Source organism: Aquarana catesbeiana, linkage group LG06 (assembly GCF_042186555.1).
Source record: "Aquarana catesbeiana isolate 2022-GZ linkage group LG06, ASM4218655v1, whole genome shotgun sequence".
In the NCBI taxonomy this organism is placed as follows: Eukaryota; Metazoa; Chordata; class Amphibia; order Anura; family Ranidae; genus Aquarana; species Aquarana catesbeiana.
In genome coordinates, this window is record NC_133329.1 from 80,269,013 (window position 1) to 80,285,541 (window position 16,529).

Sequence of the window (16,529 nt, forward strand, 5' to 3'; positions counted from 1 at the left end):
GGACATTGCTCCAAATCAGGGACAGTCCCTCGAAATCCGGGACAGTTGGGAGCTCTACAAAAGGGGGTGTGTAGTGTGCATAAAGCAGTGCACATGACCACATAACGTGCTCTGCTTGTTCCACCAATTGGAAGTGAGGGGCGGGGAGGAGAGGCCTGGGAGCTCATGGAGGATGTTACAAGGAGACAAAAAAAAAAATATACAGTGAGAAACAATTTCATGAGAAATAGATTACAGGGGTATTAAGTAGTGACATTGAGGTGGATTTACCAAAACTGGAGAGTGCAAAATCTGGAGCAGCTCTTCATGGTAGCCAATCAGCTTCTAACTTCAGCTTGTTCAATAAGGCTTGGACAATAAAACCTGGAAGTTGATTGGTTTCTATGCAGAGCTGCACCAGATTTTGCACCCTCCAGTTTTAGTAAATCAACCCCCCCCCCCCCCACCACCACCAGTGTGTGTGGATTATAGTTGGAGAATAAGGATATTGTTTAGTGTCACTTTAAGAGATGCTTGGCCAGTGACCTGAACAGGAGAGCAAACAATGTATGCAAATCCCAGCAAAGGAGTGCGAGTTCCTGTTGTCACCTGTACACGTCCCTACCTCCTCCTCCTCCTCCTCCTCGCCCATCCAGTTCCTCCACCTGCGGCTGAGCTCACTCCTCCTTATAGTACAGGAAGCAGGAAGACACAGAGAGCCTCAAACTACGTAACAACAGGTAACGATTACAACTCCAAGCTGTTGATCAATTCAGATCTATTGATAAGTATTCAGATCTATTTATAAATTTAGATCTATCAATAAGTATTCAGATCTACTGATTAGAATTCAGATCTATTGATAAATTTAGATCTCTTGATCAATTCAGATAGATTGAAAAGAATTCAGATCTATTAATAAGTATTCCGCTCTATTGATAAATTTAGATCTATTGATAAATTCAGATCTTTTAATAAGTATTCAGATCTGTTGATTAGAATTCGGATCTATTGATCAATTCAGATCTATCAATAAGTATTCAGATCTACTGATTAGAATCCAGATCTATTGATAAATTTGGATCTATTGATAAATTCTGATCCATCAATAAGTATTCAGATCTACTGATTAGAATTCAGATCTATTGATAAGTATTCAGATCTATTTATAAATTTAGATCTATCAATAAGTATTCAGATCTACTGATTAGAATTTAGATCTATTGATAAATTCAGATCTTTTAATAAGTATTCAGATCTGTTGATTAAGTTCAGATCCATTGATCAATTCCGATCTATTGTTAAATTCAGATCTATTGATTAGAAATCAGATCTATATATAAATTCAGATCTATTGCTAATAATTCAGATCAATTAATGAATTCAGATCTATTGCTAAGAATTCAGATCTATTGATGAATTCAGGTCTATTGATTAGAATTTGGATCTATTGATAAATTCAGATCTGTTGATAATAATTCAGATCTATTGATACATTCAGATCTATTGATAAGAATTCCAATCTATTGATAAAGAGACTTTAACTTACTAACTTTAACTCTACTTTTATCGTCTTGGGTTCTACGGATGGTAGGGACAGGTGTCCATAAACAGATTGAAGGGCTGCATGGGATCATTCGGCCATGTAGGGGTTAACAGCAGACCTATCACAAACCTTTCTGAGCAAAGTCATTTTAGGCGCTGAAAAGCCCAAGTGATTGATCGACCCTGTCATTGCCTTCATTGATCATTTTGGTTTTCTCGATCGCACATCAGACATGCAAAGTAGAATAGCATGCAGCTGTTCCAGGTTTGCTGGCCGGTGCAGTGTAGGGAATCCATGGCTTCTATAGATGTGGATACTGAAGAAGTTTCAATCGGTCACCCTTGCTCTCGCTGTCTGATTTGAAGTTTTAGCTGGTTTGCTGGGGAATATTTAAGTGATAAAAATTAGATCTTAAACCCTAACCACATGATGTTTAACTGGCTATAATGCTATATATCCTGAACAAGCACTGTGTATCAAAAGTACTGTAACTAACATATTTTTTCATAAACGACATTGTAACCTTTTCTCCTATCTTAGTGCTGCTGATCTCCTGCAGTTGGTTTCAGCCACTTCCTGTCTACATGCACTCCTCCCCTCCAGTGTTGTTTGCACAGCAATGCTCTTGCCCGGTGTCTTGCTGAGATAAGGACCCCCCTGTACTGCGCAGGCGCAGCACTTGCGCAGTACGAACGACTAGGAGCCGACGAAAAGAGCCGAAGCTGAAAAACTTCAATCAGCTGTACACGGCGCCTGCGCCCTCGGTCCAGGTTCAAGCCCCACCATCCAAGTGGACCTAGAGGGAGAATAAAAAAGTGGCGAGTGAAGCGAGGCCGTGCCCGAAGCGTAGAGAGCCAGCGAGGGGCCCTCTTACAGGCGCCGTGAACAGCTGATTTCTAGTCTATTCGGCTTCAGCTATTTCCGCCGGCTCCTACTGCGCAAGCGCTGCGCCTGCGCAGTAGAGGGGGGGTCCTTATCGGCCGAGGGGAACTTTCTCGGCAGAACACCGGCTTCCCGAGACCAGTCCTGTGCGACGGCACTCCTTCAGCCAATGGTACAGCCTTTTTCCTCCTGGCTCCTCCCTCGCCCCTAATTGAATAAAAATTCCTTCTTTTTAAAAAGTTTTCTGAACCATTTCAGTGCTAGATGAGAATGATGTAGAACCCCATTCGTTCAACAAAAATGTTCTAACCTTTTTATTTTTTTGGGGTTTTCTAAAGTCTAAAACGATTCTCTATTAACACTCATTCATTGAATGAAAAACAAACGGAGGTTAGAAATGAACAAATTCCGAACGATTTTTCTTCTAGTTGTATGGCCGCCATAAAGTGAAGAATTTCCTTCACTTGGATCTTTTTTTTTTTTAGGTGTGTGATGTGAGTTCCGGGAATTTACAGCGGGTGATAAAATATCAAATGACAGCCACCCGTTGCTATGTTTTCCTCATTCTGCAATTTCTATGTTACTGTTGTTAGCTATTAAAGGAGCAATCCGTGACCAGGCATAAAAACACAACTTCGGGTTCGCTTAGATCTTCCTTCTAAATAGTTTTAAGCTATGTTCACGCTGATCTGAACGCGGAAATCGAACGACTTCCGATCCAACATTTTGCCCTGCGACTTCAGGTCCGACTTCCATGCGACTTCAATGAATGGGATCCAAATTCGATCCAACTTTGAGAGGATTGCGTACTTTTGTACTTTGACCAATCAAAACAAATCCTTTGGCTCTGGAATGGATAAAACCCCACACCAAATTTATCAAAAAAAAAAAAAAAAAGTCTCTTTGGGTCCGATATGGTTCTTGAGTGGTAACCCTACGCCAAAATGTAAGAAAAAAAAGTGCGGTCTGGTATGGATTTTAAGGGTAAACTCCACGCCAAAAAAAAAAAGGGGGCCTGGTATGAATTTTATCGACCCAACGCCATTTTTTTTAGGGGATTTTACATTGCTAACATTGCATACACTTGATCTCAGAGCACAAGTGAGATCAGTTAACCACTTCAGCCCCGGAAGATTTGCCTGCTGAAATACCAGGCCATTTCTTGCGATTCGGCACTGCGTCGCTTTAACTGACAATTGCGCGGTCGTGCGACACTGTACCCAAACAAAATTGACGTCCTTTTTTTTCCCCACAAATAGAGCTTTCTTTTGGTGGTATTTGATCATCTCTGCGTTTTTTTTTTTTTTTGCGCTGTAAAAAAAAAAAGAGCGACAATTTTGAAAAAAACGCAATATTTTTTACTTTTTGCTATAATAAATATCCCCAATTTTTTTTTTTTTTTTTTTTTTTTTTACAAGCTAATTTTTTCCTCATTTTAGGCCAATATGTATTCTTCTACATATTTTTGGTAATAAAAATCGCAATAAGCGTATATTGATTGGTTTGCGCAAAACTTATAGCGTTTACAAAATAGGGGATAGATTTATGGCAGTTTTATTATATTTTTTTTTTTACTAGTAATGGCGGCGATCTGCGATTTTTATCGAGACTGTGACATTATGGCGGACACATCGGACACTTTTGACACATTTTTGGGACCATCAGCATTTATACAGCGATCAATGCTATAAAAATGCACTGATTATTGAAAAAATGTTACTGGCAGTGAAGGGGTTAACACTAGGGGGCGATCAAGGGGTTAAGTGTGTTCCCTGCTACCTGTTCTAACTGAAGGGGGGAGGGGACTTGCTAGGGGAGATGACAGATCACTGTTCATACTTTGTATGAACACACAATCTGTCTCTTCTCCCTTCAGAGAACTGGGATCTGTGTGTTTACACACAGATCCCGGTTCACGCCGTGTCAGGAGCGATCGCAGGAGTTCGCCGGTCATCACGACCGCCGGGCACTCGCATCGGCTCCGGGGGCTAGCAGGGGGCGCGCGCGCCCCTAGTGGCCACAGGGCAAAGCGACGTAAGGTAACATTGTTTCCCCCGGCAAGTGGTTAAGATGATGATGGATGCGACTTACATTCAATGAGACATGTGCACTGCAGAAAAATTAGTTTGTTTTTGTTTTCGTTTTATTCGTTTTTTTTTTTTCTTCGTTTTTCGGGTCATTCTTTATGATCGCAATTCCTAAATTTTAAAATTCGTAAATTTAAAAAATTAAAAAATTCGTAAATTCGTAAATTATAAAATTTGTAAATTATAAAATTCTAAAATTCGTAAATTATAAAATTCGTAAATTTGTAAATCCGAAAATCCAAAAATCCAAAAATAAGAAAGAAAATCCGAAAATTCGAAAGAACGAAATCCGAGAATTCGATATAATAATGAACTAACTAATAATAACTATTAAATTATAGGTATTGGAATTTCCTTTCAAATTTGGCTGTTAGTGAACGTAACGAGTACAAATTTATCTGAAATAACGAATGCCGCATCTAAACAAATGGAACGGAACGAATTAATAACAAATAATAATAACAAAGCGTTTATTATTATTAATGCGTTACGTTCCATTCGTTTAGATGCGGCATTCGTTATTTTGGATAAATTTGTATTTGTTACGTTGACTAACAGCCAAATTTGAAAGGAAATTCCAATACAGTGGAACCTTGGTTTACGAGTAACGCGGTTGACGAGCGTTTTGAAAGACGAGCAACTTTTTTTTTTTTTTAATTCTGACTCGGTTTGCGAGTGTTGTCTCGCAAAACGAGCAGAATTCAAGCTAATGGGCGGTGCAGTACCCCATTTGGCCAAAGGTGCGGGGGGAGCCGGGAACACTCGGAAAGGTTCGGAGCCATTCGGACATGATCGGAATGACTCGGAAATACTCAGAAACACTCGGAAATACTCTGTTCCCGAGTGTTTCCGAGTTCAGCCGAGCTCCCCCCCCCCACCACTGGCCACATGTGGTATTGCATGTATTAGAAGTCAATGCAGAACAAATTATCTTCGTTGCCATTGACTTCTATGGGGAAACTGGCTTTGATATGCGAGTGCTTTGGATTACAAGCATTTTCCTGGAACGGATTATGCTCGTAATCCAAGGTTTTTCAGACTTTCAAATTTTTGGAATTTCGAATTTATGAATTTTCGAACGTATAATTTTTCGAATATTCGAATTTAGGAATATTCTGAAAAATCCGAGTTTTTGTTAATTCAGATGTTTCCGTATTAACAAATTTGTCGAAATTCGCTAAAAAAACGAATTTGGAATGAAACAAATTGCACATGTCGTCATTCAATTCACAGAAGTCTGACAAAAGTAGAGCAGGAACCATTTCCAAAGTCGAACCAGTTGAGACGGCTCTCATTGGAAACTCATTGATTTTGGCTCTAAAAGTCAGAGTGCATGTCAGACTAGCGTGAACCGGCCCTTAAAGCCCTTCTCCGCTTTCAGTGTAGGGGGCGTGTTCACACTCAGGCGGTGGGGGGGCCCCTGCCAGCATGATACGCTCGCCACCAACGCGTTTCGCTCCGCCCCTTGAAGCTTAAAGTGGTGTTCCGGCCGAAATGATACTTTTTAAATAAAAATACCCCTATAATACACAAGCTTATTGTATTCTAGTAAAGTTAGTCTGTAAACTAAGGTCTGTTTTGTTAGTTTATAGCAGTAGTTTGTTATTTTATAAACTTACAGCAGGCCGTGGCCATCTTAAGTGTGGGCATCTGAAGCCAGACTGTATTTCTTCCTGGATCTCATCCTTGCAGATCTCGCACATGCTCAGTGCAGCACAAGCAGTGTAATAGGTTTCAGGTCGGGTTTCCATAGCAACGGCAGTTTCAGAGGAAGTTGCCGCCCCTTCCCAGAAGGCATTGCAAACAGGAAATGATGCGATGGGCCGCGGCCAGGGAGGAGGAAGTGAAAAATGAATACAGCAGATATACAGTAAGTGCTGAGAAAATTTTTTTTTAAATATCCAATTCGTTTATAGTGCGCAGTTTAGTGAGGGATGCTGAAGAGTTGTAAAAGTGGGTGGAACTCCACTTTAAAGTGTGGAGTTCCACCCACTTTTACAACTCTTCAGCATCCCTCACTAAACTGTGCACTGTAAACGAATTGTTTTTTTTATTTTTTTTATTTCTCAGCACCTACTGTATATCTGCTGTATTCATTTTTCACTTCCTCCTCCCTGGCCGTGGCCCATCGCATCATTTCCTGTTTGCATTGCCTTCTGGGAAGGGGCAGCAACTTCCTCTGACACTGCCGTTGCTACGGAAACCTGACCTGAAACCTATTACACTGCTTGTGCTGCACTGAGCATGTGCGAGATCTGCAGGATGAAATACAGTCTGGCTTTAGATGCCCACACTTAAGATGGCCACGGCCTGCTGTAAGTTTATAAAATAACAAACTACTGCTATAAACTAAGAAAACAGACCTTCGTTTACAGACTAACTTTACTAGAATACATTAAGCTTGTGTATTATAGGGGTATTTTTATTTAAAAAGTATCATTTCGTCCGGAACACCACTTTAATCATTCATTAATGTAGAGATTCTCTATCTTCAGCATACCTTACCTCCCACTGAGTCTGACATTTAACCTGAGCACCCTTTGGACTTTTTTTTTTAGCACAGTTGGAGACTGATAATATAAAAGCCTGTTCCCTGCCAGCATGAACCATTGCTTTCTGTGTGGAAGCAGTGGTCTCTCTGCAGAAGTTCAGGACACCCCCTGCTGAGTCAGACCTTTATCTCTACAATCAGCAAAGTTCACGCTCCCTGAGGCTTGGAGAGTTCTAACTCTGACTCAGCAAAGTGTATGGCGGACCTCTGCGATGAGGCCACAGCTTTTACACAGAGAGCAAGGTTCCACCTCTGTACCATGCTGGCAGGGGACTGGCTTTTATACTCTGCGGTTGCTTTTCTGAGCTGTAAATCATTGAACACCTTTTGATGTGCTTGGAATATATCCAGCGTTCTGTTTTCACTACTTTGAGCAAGTGAATCCCTTGTGTCCCTTTTGTAGTTAACTTCATTTTCCTCCTTCTTTGAGTTCCGGCTACTTTCTTTCCTTGGATTTACATGGCGCCCTCCTAAACGGAGCAACCGAACTCGGGTCTTGGACTTTTTTTGCCCCAACTGGGGTCAGTGCAGCACAGACTGATAACAGAAAAGCTTGTCCCCTGCCAGTATGATACAGAAATCGACTTTTGCTCTTTGTGGGGAAGCAGTGGTCTCTCTGCAGAGGTCCAACACACCTACTGGGTTAGATATTTGGCTCTGCAATTGGTAGAACTCATGCTCCTTAAAGATTGGAGCGCTATAGACCTGACACAGCAAAGGGCATAGTGGACCACTGTGAAGAGACCACGGGTTCCACAGATGACAGAAAAGCTTGTCCCCAGCCAGTATGAGACAGAGATGGACTCTTTCTCTCTGTGGCGAAGCAGTGGTCTCTTTGCAGAGGTCTAACACACCTCCTACCGAGTCAGACATTTTAGCTCTGTAATTAGAAAAGCTCAGATCTGACACAGCAAGGAGAATGTTGGACCTTTGCGGAGAGCTCACTGCTTCCACACAGAGAACATGGTTCTATTTCTGTATCATGCTGCCTGCGTGCTACTGAGAAGCGGTCTCTGAGTTAGCAGTGGTCTCTCTGCAGTGGTTCCAAACACCCCCTAATAAATCTGACCTATAGCGCTGCAATCAGGAAATCTCATGCTCCCTGATGATTTGAGAACTCTACCTCTGACTCAGCGAAAGGGCATGTTGGACCTCTGCGAAGAGACCACGGCTTCCACAGATGACAGAAAAGCTTGTCCCTTGCCAGTATGATACAGAGATGGACTCTTGCTCTCTGTGGCGAAGCAGTGGTTTCTCTGCAGAGGTCCAACACACCTCCTACTAAGTAAGACATTTACTGTAGCTCTGCAATAAAAAAAGCTCAGATCTGACACGGCAAGGGGAATGTTGGACCTCTGCAGAGAGTTCACTGCTTCCACACAGAGAACATGATTCCAGCTCTGTATCATGCTGCCAGCATGCTATGAAGAAGCTGTCCCTGAGAAAGCAGTGGTCTCTCTGCAGAGGTCCAACTCACCTTCTATTGAGTCAGACATTTAGCTCTGCAATCAGTAGAGCTCATGCTCCTTGATGATTGATGAGCTATAAATCTGACACAGTAAAGGGCATGATGGACCTCTGCAAAGAGACCACGGCTTCCACAGAAGACAGAAAAGCTTGTCCCTTGCCGTTATGATACAGAGATGGACTCTTGCTCTCTGTGGGGAAGCAGTGGTCTCTTTGCAGAGGTCCAATACACCTCCTACTGAGTCAGACATTTTAGCTCTGTGATTAGAAAAGCTCAGATCTGACACAGCAAGGAGAATGCTGGACCTTTGCGGAGAGATCACTGCTTCCACACAGAGAAAATGGTTCTATTTCTGTATCATGCTGCCTGCGTGCTACTAAGAAGTGGTCTATGAGTAAGCAGTGGTCTCTCTGCAGTGGTTCCAAACACCCCCTAATAAATCTGACCTATAGCGCTGCAATCAGGAAATCTCATGCTCCCTGATGATTTGAGAACTCTAGCTCTGACTCAGTGAAAGGGCATGTTGGATCTCTGCGAAGAGACCACGGCTTCCACAGATGACAGAAAAGCTTGTCCCTTACCAGTACGATACAGAAATGGACTCTGTCTGTGGGAAAGCAGTGGTCTCTCTGCAGAGGTCCAACACACCTTCTACTGAGTCAGACAGTTAGCTCTGCAATAAGTAGAGCTCATGCTCCTTGATGATTGATGAGCTATAAATCTGACACAGCAAATGGCATGTTGGACCTCTGCGAAGAGACCACGGCTTCCATAGAAGACAGAAAAGCTTGTCCCCAGCCAGTATGATACAGAGATGGACTCTTGCTCTCTGTGGGGAAGCAGTGGTCTCTCTGCAGAGGTCCAACACACCTCCTACTGAATCAGACCTTTAGCTCTACAAGAATCAGTAGAGCTCTTGCCCCTTTATGACAAGAGATCTCTAGCTTTGACTTAGCAAAAAGGGCATGTTGGACCTCTGCGGAGTGACTACTGCTTTCTTGACCCAGGAGCAAGTTTCAATGTACCTGTGTGGGTCCCTTGTGTTCCCAAAACGTTGGTCTCTGTTGAAATGACAGTAAATTGAATTTTCTTAGTTTTTGGATGAGCTGGTTACGCTTTTTTTTAAAAAAATAACAATAAAAACGCAGACAGGGGTTCTAACCCTTTCCCGCTCTATCCAAAAATGAGTTGTGACTTCTCTTCTTCTCTGCTGTATCTTCTTGTAACATGGTCATTGGCAGCGTCCCCCCCGAAGCCGACCCATGCTTGGCTGACCCTCGGCTCTCTGCCGATCATAGAATCCTGGTAATCATATTCCCGGGGAGAGTCTGAGGATTCCTATGGAAGTCATATTGAGAAGACGGAAGGTCCTGCCAGGACTAGGTGCGGTCTGTTGGTTTATTCAGGAGGAAATGTTCACAGCAAACTGACTTTGTCCTCCCTCCAGTGAAGGACGGGGATATGAACATTTCATTTCATGCGCCCTCTGCTGGTCAGAACATGCAACTACAGGAACATAAAAAAAAAAAAAAATAATAATAATAATACTAATAATAATAATAATAAATAATTATAATAATAATAATAATAATAATAATTTATATAAATTATAATAATAATTATAATTTATATAAATTATTATAATAAAAAAATAATTTATATAAATTATTATAATAAAAAATAATAATAATTTATATAAATTATTCTAATAAAAAAAATAATAATAATAATAATTTATATAAATTATTATAATAATTTAATAATAAAAAATAATAATAATAATTTATATAAATTATTATAATAATTTAATAATAAAAAATAATAATTTTTGTCCAAATTTATAGTTCCTGAAAAAAATGTAAATTAATTTTGAGACTTCGCTGTATGTGATTAAAGAGGAACTCCAGCTTAATACACAAATCGGAAACACATAACAAGGGAGCGGCTTTACCTGCCAAAAGGCTTCATGTCCATCCAGTCCTAAGATTTACACCGCTCCGCCCAGTCTTTTGCGACCTGACTTTTTTCTGATGCAGTTGAAGCAGTTATTAAAACCAAACATTTATTCTATTGCAGCTTACTGATTCTTAAATGGGATGGCTGCATTCGTTTTTCCTCTTTAGGCTTTATTCTCCTTTTTTTCATCTGGTGATCCAGCCAGTAAGTCTGTTGTGTTTCACAAGCGCAAACTCTCCAGCAGAATGTATCAGTTTAACATGGATGAGACAAGCCGCCTAAAGAGGAACTGCAGTCTGCTCACATCATTTGTAATAAAAACATCTTTTGCCATTCTGAAGCTTCCCTCCAACCACTTTGCATATTATTTTATATATACTGTGATTCTGTACTTGCCAAATTGTGCTGCAGAAATCTCCCTCCACTGAGTCTGGCTGCAGCCATTTTAACTGTGGGCAGCTGAAGCTGCTGCCTGTTCACTTTCTGGATTTACATAGACACACAGAGGCACACCTCCAGCTCTGCAGCTCTTATTAGCCCTCTTATGACTCATCCCCCCTCCCTTCCTGGCAAACTCTCATGAGAGAGAGAGCTGTGCATGATGTCATAAGCCTAGGCTAATGACCAGAAAAAAAAACAGGAAGTGGGCTGTATAAGGGATTTTACTGGCAGGAAAAAAAATGTTTTACTATCCGAAGTTAAAATGACAAGGGCAGAAGATTTAATAGATGAAATAAATGACTGAAGTTCCGCTTGAACACTGGCAGGGGTGATTAAAATGATCAGCTTTTCAAAACCGCAGATCAGTGCGATTTGCACCTCTGATTTGTTCGCGACAGAAGTCTATGCGAGTCACAACGAAATCAGAAAAACGCAGCACTGGAATTTTTTTTCAAAGTCACTTGCGATATGAGTCGAGGCAAATTGAACGGTTCTATTGCCGGCAATGGGGTGCTAGAAACTGATTGGTTGCCATGCAGAGCTGCAACAGATCCTGTATGCATTAGTTTTAGTAAATCTCCCCCAGTGTGGGGATTATTTGTGATGGCTTTGTGAATGTCTGTCCCTCTCCATCCTGTGATTGGGCAGTAAAAGAAGACGCAGCAGATTCAAGAGCTAAACTCTCCATCGCTCTGCTCGTCTCTTAGATCAGCTTGATTTTCGCACTGCTTGGCTCCTTGTGCTGCTTATCCCTCTCCCAGTCTGAGCTCTGCTGTACAGGGGACAGCAGGAGGAGGATACCAGGTAAAGTTCAAATACTCAAACTGCTTGTATTTTAGTAACATGTCGATTGATGTAGTAATGAATGCAGAGACGTGTTAATTTGTGTCTATCATATCTCTGCCAGAGTTTAGCTTCAACTCCAAACAGATATAAAATGCAGTTATGTATTTGTTATATATTTTCTGTAATGCAGCTAGTATAAGTACCGGAATCTGTCTGGATATTAGCCTGTTATCTAGACATGTGCACTGACAAAAAATTTGTTTGTTTTCGTTTTTGTTTCACAAATTTTTTTGCTTTTTTCGGAAATTCAAAAATTTGAAAATTAGAAAATTAGAAATTGGAAAATTCTAATTTTTGAATTTCCAAATTTCCAATTTCCAATTTCGATTTTCCGAATTTTCGAATTTCCAAAATTTCGAATTTCTGAAATTTCGAATTTCTGAAATTTTCGAATTTTCCGATTTCTGAAATTCAGAAATTCAGGATTTTCGAATTACTAAAATTCCAAATTACCGAAATTCCGAAATTTCCCAAATTCCGAATTTCCGAAATTTGGAAATTCGAAAATTCAGAAATTTGAAAATTCAGAAATTAACGAATTTGTCAAAACAAATTGCACATATCTACTGTTATCTAGTATCACTCATACAGGAAGAGGGAGGGGCAACACTAGGAGCCAATCAGGTTGTGTTACAGTGCACATTTGACACGGAAACAAGCCGATTGGAAGGGAGAGCAGAATGAGCTGAGAGGTGACTCATCAGTCCGCTGCTGTTCTTTTGTTGCCCAATCAGCAGGCAGGGGGTGTGTTCTCGCAGTGCATTGAAGATCGAGGACCTGCCTGGGTCACCATCAAAAAATTACAAATCCTTCGGCAGCTGAAACAATCCCTGAAATGTGGACATGACGTGGTTTTCTTATCGTTCTCTCATCTAGGGAAGAGATCCGTCAGAGGTGACCGCTAACCTCCTTCACCCCTCCCAATCATGTCTAACACTACGGCAAACATTGGGCAGCAGCTGCAAAACCAATGGAATGATATCCTGGGACGCATCACCAGCAAACAGTTCTTCCAATCAGATTGGGACATCGCCGCCTTCGCCGTTTTTTTTACATTCATTGGTAAGAATCTTTGAAGATATCTTTTATTTACAGGCAATCATTCATCACTCTGGTCATGTGCAGTGGCGGTTCATCTATCCCCTAATCCATGCACCCGGCACCTGATCTACATGCAGGGCGCCGGACGCATGGATTTCAATGGGGTTTTTTTTTTGGAAGCACATGATTACAGCCTGAGGCTCTAATTGGCTTCAAAAATGGGTGGGATCGGGGCGCAGAGCACTGTGCCCTGAGCCCACCCAGTTGTGTGACAATAGTGAATTAATATTATTCGCTATTGTCTTCCTCATTCTCCTCCCAGCCAATCAAGAAGCAGATCCTGAGACCCGATTGGCCAGTGAGTCTTAAGACTCACTAACTAATTGGGTCTCAGGACCCACTTACTGTTCGGCTTGGGGGTGGAGAAGCAACGGCCCCCGGAGCAAGGAGTAGCTGGAGCAAGGAGCAGCAGCCCTACTCTGGATCCTTGTCATCTGCCTCCTAAGGTAAGGAGGCCTCTGATCGCCACCTTCCTGTCCTTCTCCCATGAGGAGGGGTGATCGCTGCCTTCCTGTCCGTCTCCCGTGAGGGGGGGTGATCGCCACTTTCCTGTCCGTGTCCCGCGAGGGGGGATGATCGCCACCTTCCCGTCCGTCTCCCGTGAGGAGGGGTGATCGCTGCCTTCCTGTCCATCTCCCGTTAGGGGGGGTGATCGCCACTTTCCTGTCCGTGTCCCATGAGGGGGGATGATCGCCACCTTCCTGTCCTTCTCCCATGAGGAGGGGTGATCGCTGCCTTCCTGTCCGTCTCCCGTGAGGGGGGGTGATCGCCACTTTCCTGTCCGTGTCCCGCGAGGGGGGATGATCGCTGCCTTCCTGTCCGTCTCCCGTGATGGGGGGTGATCGCCACTTTCCTGTCCGTGTCCCGCGAGGGGGGATGATCGCCACCTTCCCATCCGTCTCCCGTGAGGTGGGGTGATCGCTGCCTTCCTGTCCATCTCCCGTTAGGGGGGGTGATCGCCACTTTCCTGTCCGTGTCCCATGAGGAGGGGTAATCGCCACCTTCCCGTCCATCTCCCATGAGGGGGGGTGATCGCTGCCTTCCTGTCCGTCTCCCATGAGGGGGGGTGATCGCTGCCTTCCTGTCCGTCTCCCGTGAGGGGGGGTGATCGCCGCCTTCCTGTCCGTCTCCCGTGGGGGGGGTGATCGCCACCTTCCCGTCCATCTCCCGTGAGGAGGGGTGATCGACGCCTTCCTGCTCGTCTCCTGCAAAGGGGGGGGGGGGTGATCGCCGCCTTCCTGTCCGTCTCCCACGGGGGGGGGTGATCGCTGCCTTCCTGTCTGTCTCCCGCGAGGGGGGGGTGATCGCCACCTTCCTGTCCGTCTCCCGCGAGGGGGGGTGATCGCCACCTTCCCGCCCATCTCTTGTGAGGAGGGGTGATCGCCGCCTTCCCGTCCATCTCCCATAAGGAGGGGTGATCGCCGCCTTCCTGTCCATCTCCCGTGAGGAGGGGTGATCGCCACTTTCCTGTCCGTCTCCCGCGAGGGGGGGTGATCACCGCCTTCCCGTCCATCTCCCGTGAGGAGGGGTGATCGCCACCTTCCCGTTCATCTCCCACGAGGGGGGGTGATTGCCACCTTCCCGTCCATCTCTCGTGAGGGGGGGGTGATCGCCAACTTCCTGTCCGTCTCCCGCGAGGGGGGGTGATCGCCGCCTTCCCATCCATCTCCCATGAGGAGGGGTGATCGCCACCTTCCTGTCCATCTCCCGTGAGGAGGGGTGATCGCCGCCTTCCTGTCCATCTTCCGCGCACAGGGGGGGGAGAGATCGGCGCCTTCCTGTCCATCTCCAACCACTGGTCATGTGTCATCTTCAAGTAACACTAACACCCCGTTCACACCAAGTCCAACGTTGAAATTGTGCGACTTCACTTGAAATTGCGCGATTTCAAAGCTGCAGGTCAGTGAGACTTGAAGTGTGACTTGGTTGACATTGGTGTGACTTCATGCGCAAAATGTCTATGCAAGTCACCCCTAAAATTGCAAAAAATAGCGCAGGAACCTTTTCTTTCAAATCGGCATGGCACCGCAAAGTCGGCGTTGCACTGATTTGAACAGTTACATTGCCGACAATAGGTGCAACTTGTTATGCGATTTGGACCTATCAAATCGCATGACAAGTCGCACCTGTGGGAACAGGGCTAGAAGAAGGAAATATATTCCAGTACATATTCTTATTTCAAAAAAAGTCCTCTCTATCACTCTCAGCCTTTTCCAAATCTTCAAATTAATTTATTTTTTTGCTGCTGAGATCTGAATTCCTGTTAGAGGGTGGCTGCGCTCATTTTCCATAAACCATATGTAGGAACGTAGCCACCCTCCCATGTTCACTCCTGAGATGAACTATGGACTATGGGATTTGTAGTGTACATAGAGCAGTGCACATGACTGCAACTAACTGTGTCCTGTTTAAAATGATATTCAAATTTCAATTCTGGTGCAAAGCATTCAGTTTTTTCCAAATAAAATAAAGGTTTTGTTTTTGATAATTTTGTGCTTTTTTAAATGCGACACAAAAAAAAAAAAAAAAATGAACAGGTAAAGTGTTTATAAACATTGTTACTCTGTATCTCTCTATTTTGTGCTTGAATATTTATAAACAATTTTACTTTGTACTGTATCTCTCTATTTCACATCTGAACAGTGTTTATAAACAATGTTATGTTGTATCTGTTTAATGTCTGAACAATGTTTATAAACAAAGTTACTTTATATCTATCTATGGCTCAGTTCACATATATGCATATCGGATATGTTTTGAACCGCATCCGATTTGCATAACGCGAACCAAACATCTTTCAATGTAGCTGGTTCACATTTGTCCATTTTTAAAAGAGTCCTGTGCGTTTTTCAGTCTGGTTCAAGTGTGATTTCAAGTAAAAATTTGCACCTGTACTGGTAAACAAAACCGCCCCAGACTCATGTTTGGCAGGAGAGGAAAGCCAGAAGCACTGCGAGGTGGGGGGTTGTGGGGGGGCGGGCACACAGGGGGGATCAGATGTGGGTACGACAGGGAGGAGGATCGGCGGTATGGGGGGGCAAATACAACTATGAACTGAGTGTCTTTCCCTCCGGCAGCTGAAAGCCAGTTTCTCCCCCTCTCCCTGCCGCTGGCATTTAGCTGCTGGAGGGAGAGACACACAGTGCATAGTTCCTGCAATTGCCCCCCCCCCCTCCGATTCTCCTCCCTGTCCTACCCACATCTGATTCCCCCCCGTGCGACCACCAGCTTTTCTCTCCCGCCAAGCGATGCGGGTACACAGGGCGATTTGTCAGCTGTCAGGACTGAGAGCAGGGGAAGGGGATGGTAAATATGTAATTTACTGGCTTCTTCCTTTTCTGAATGAACACAGTGAGCGATCGGTAAAAATCGCGCCTCTGCCCATTGATAACTGTATATATACTACAGTGCCTTGAAAAAGTATTCATAGCCCTTGAAATTTTCCACATTTTGTCATGTTACAACCAAAAACGTAAATGTATTTTATTGGGATTTTATGTGATCGACCAACACAAAGTGGCACATAATTGTGAAGTGGAAGAAAAATTATACAGTAAATGGTTTCAGGTCAAGTTGTGGATAAGTTTAAAGCAGGGTTATGTTTTAAAAAAAATACCCCAAGCTTTGAACATCTCACGGAGAACTGTTCAATCCACCATCCGAAAATGGAAA

General features: G+C 43.4%; 1 long non-coding RNA gene across 1 annotated transcript; it reads left to right on the forward strand.

The window, feature by feature from the left end:
- Positions 1-612: 612 nt before the first annotated feature.
- LOC141148664 (uncharacterized) lies at positions 613-12,677 on the forward strand. The gene is made up of 3 exons (XR_012245239.1): positions 613-719; positions 11,618-11,714; positions 12,633-12,677. It is a non-coding gene; the product is annotated as an uncharacterized lncRNA (long non-coding RNA).
- The last annotated feature ends 3,852 nt before the right edge of the window (positions 12,678-16,529 follow it).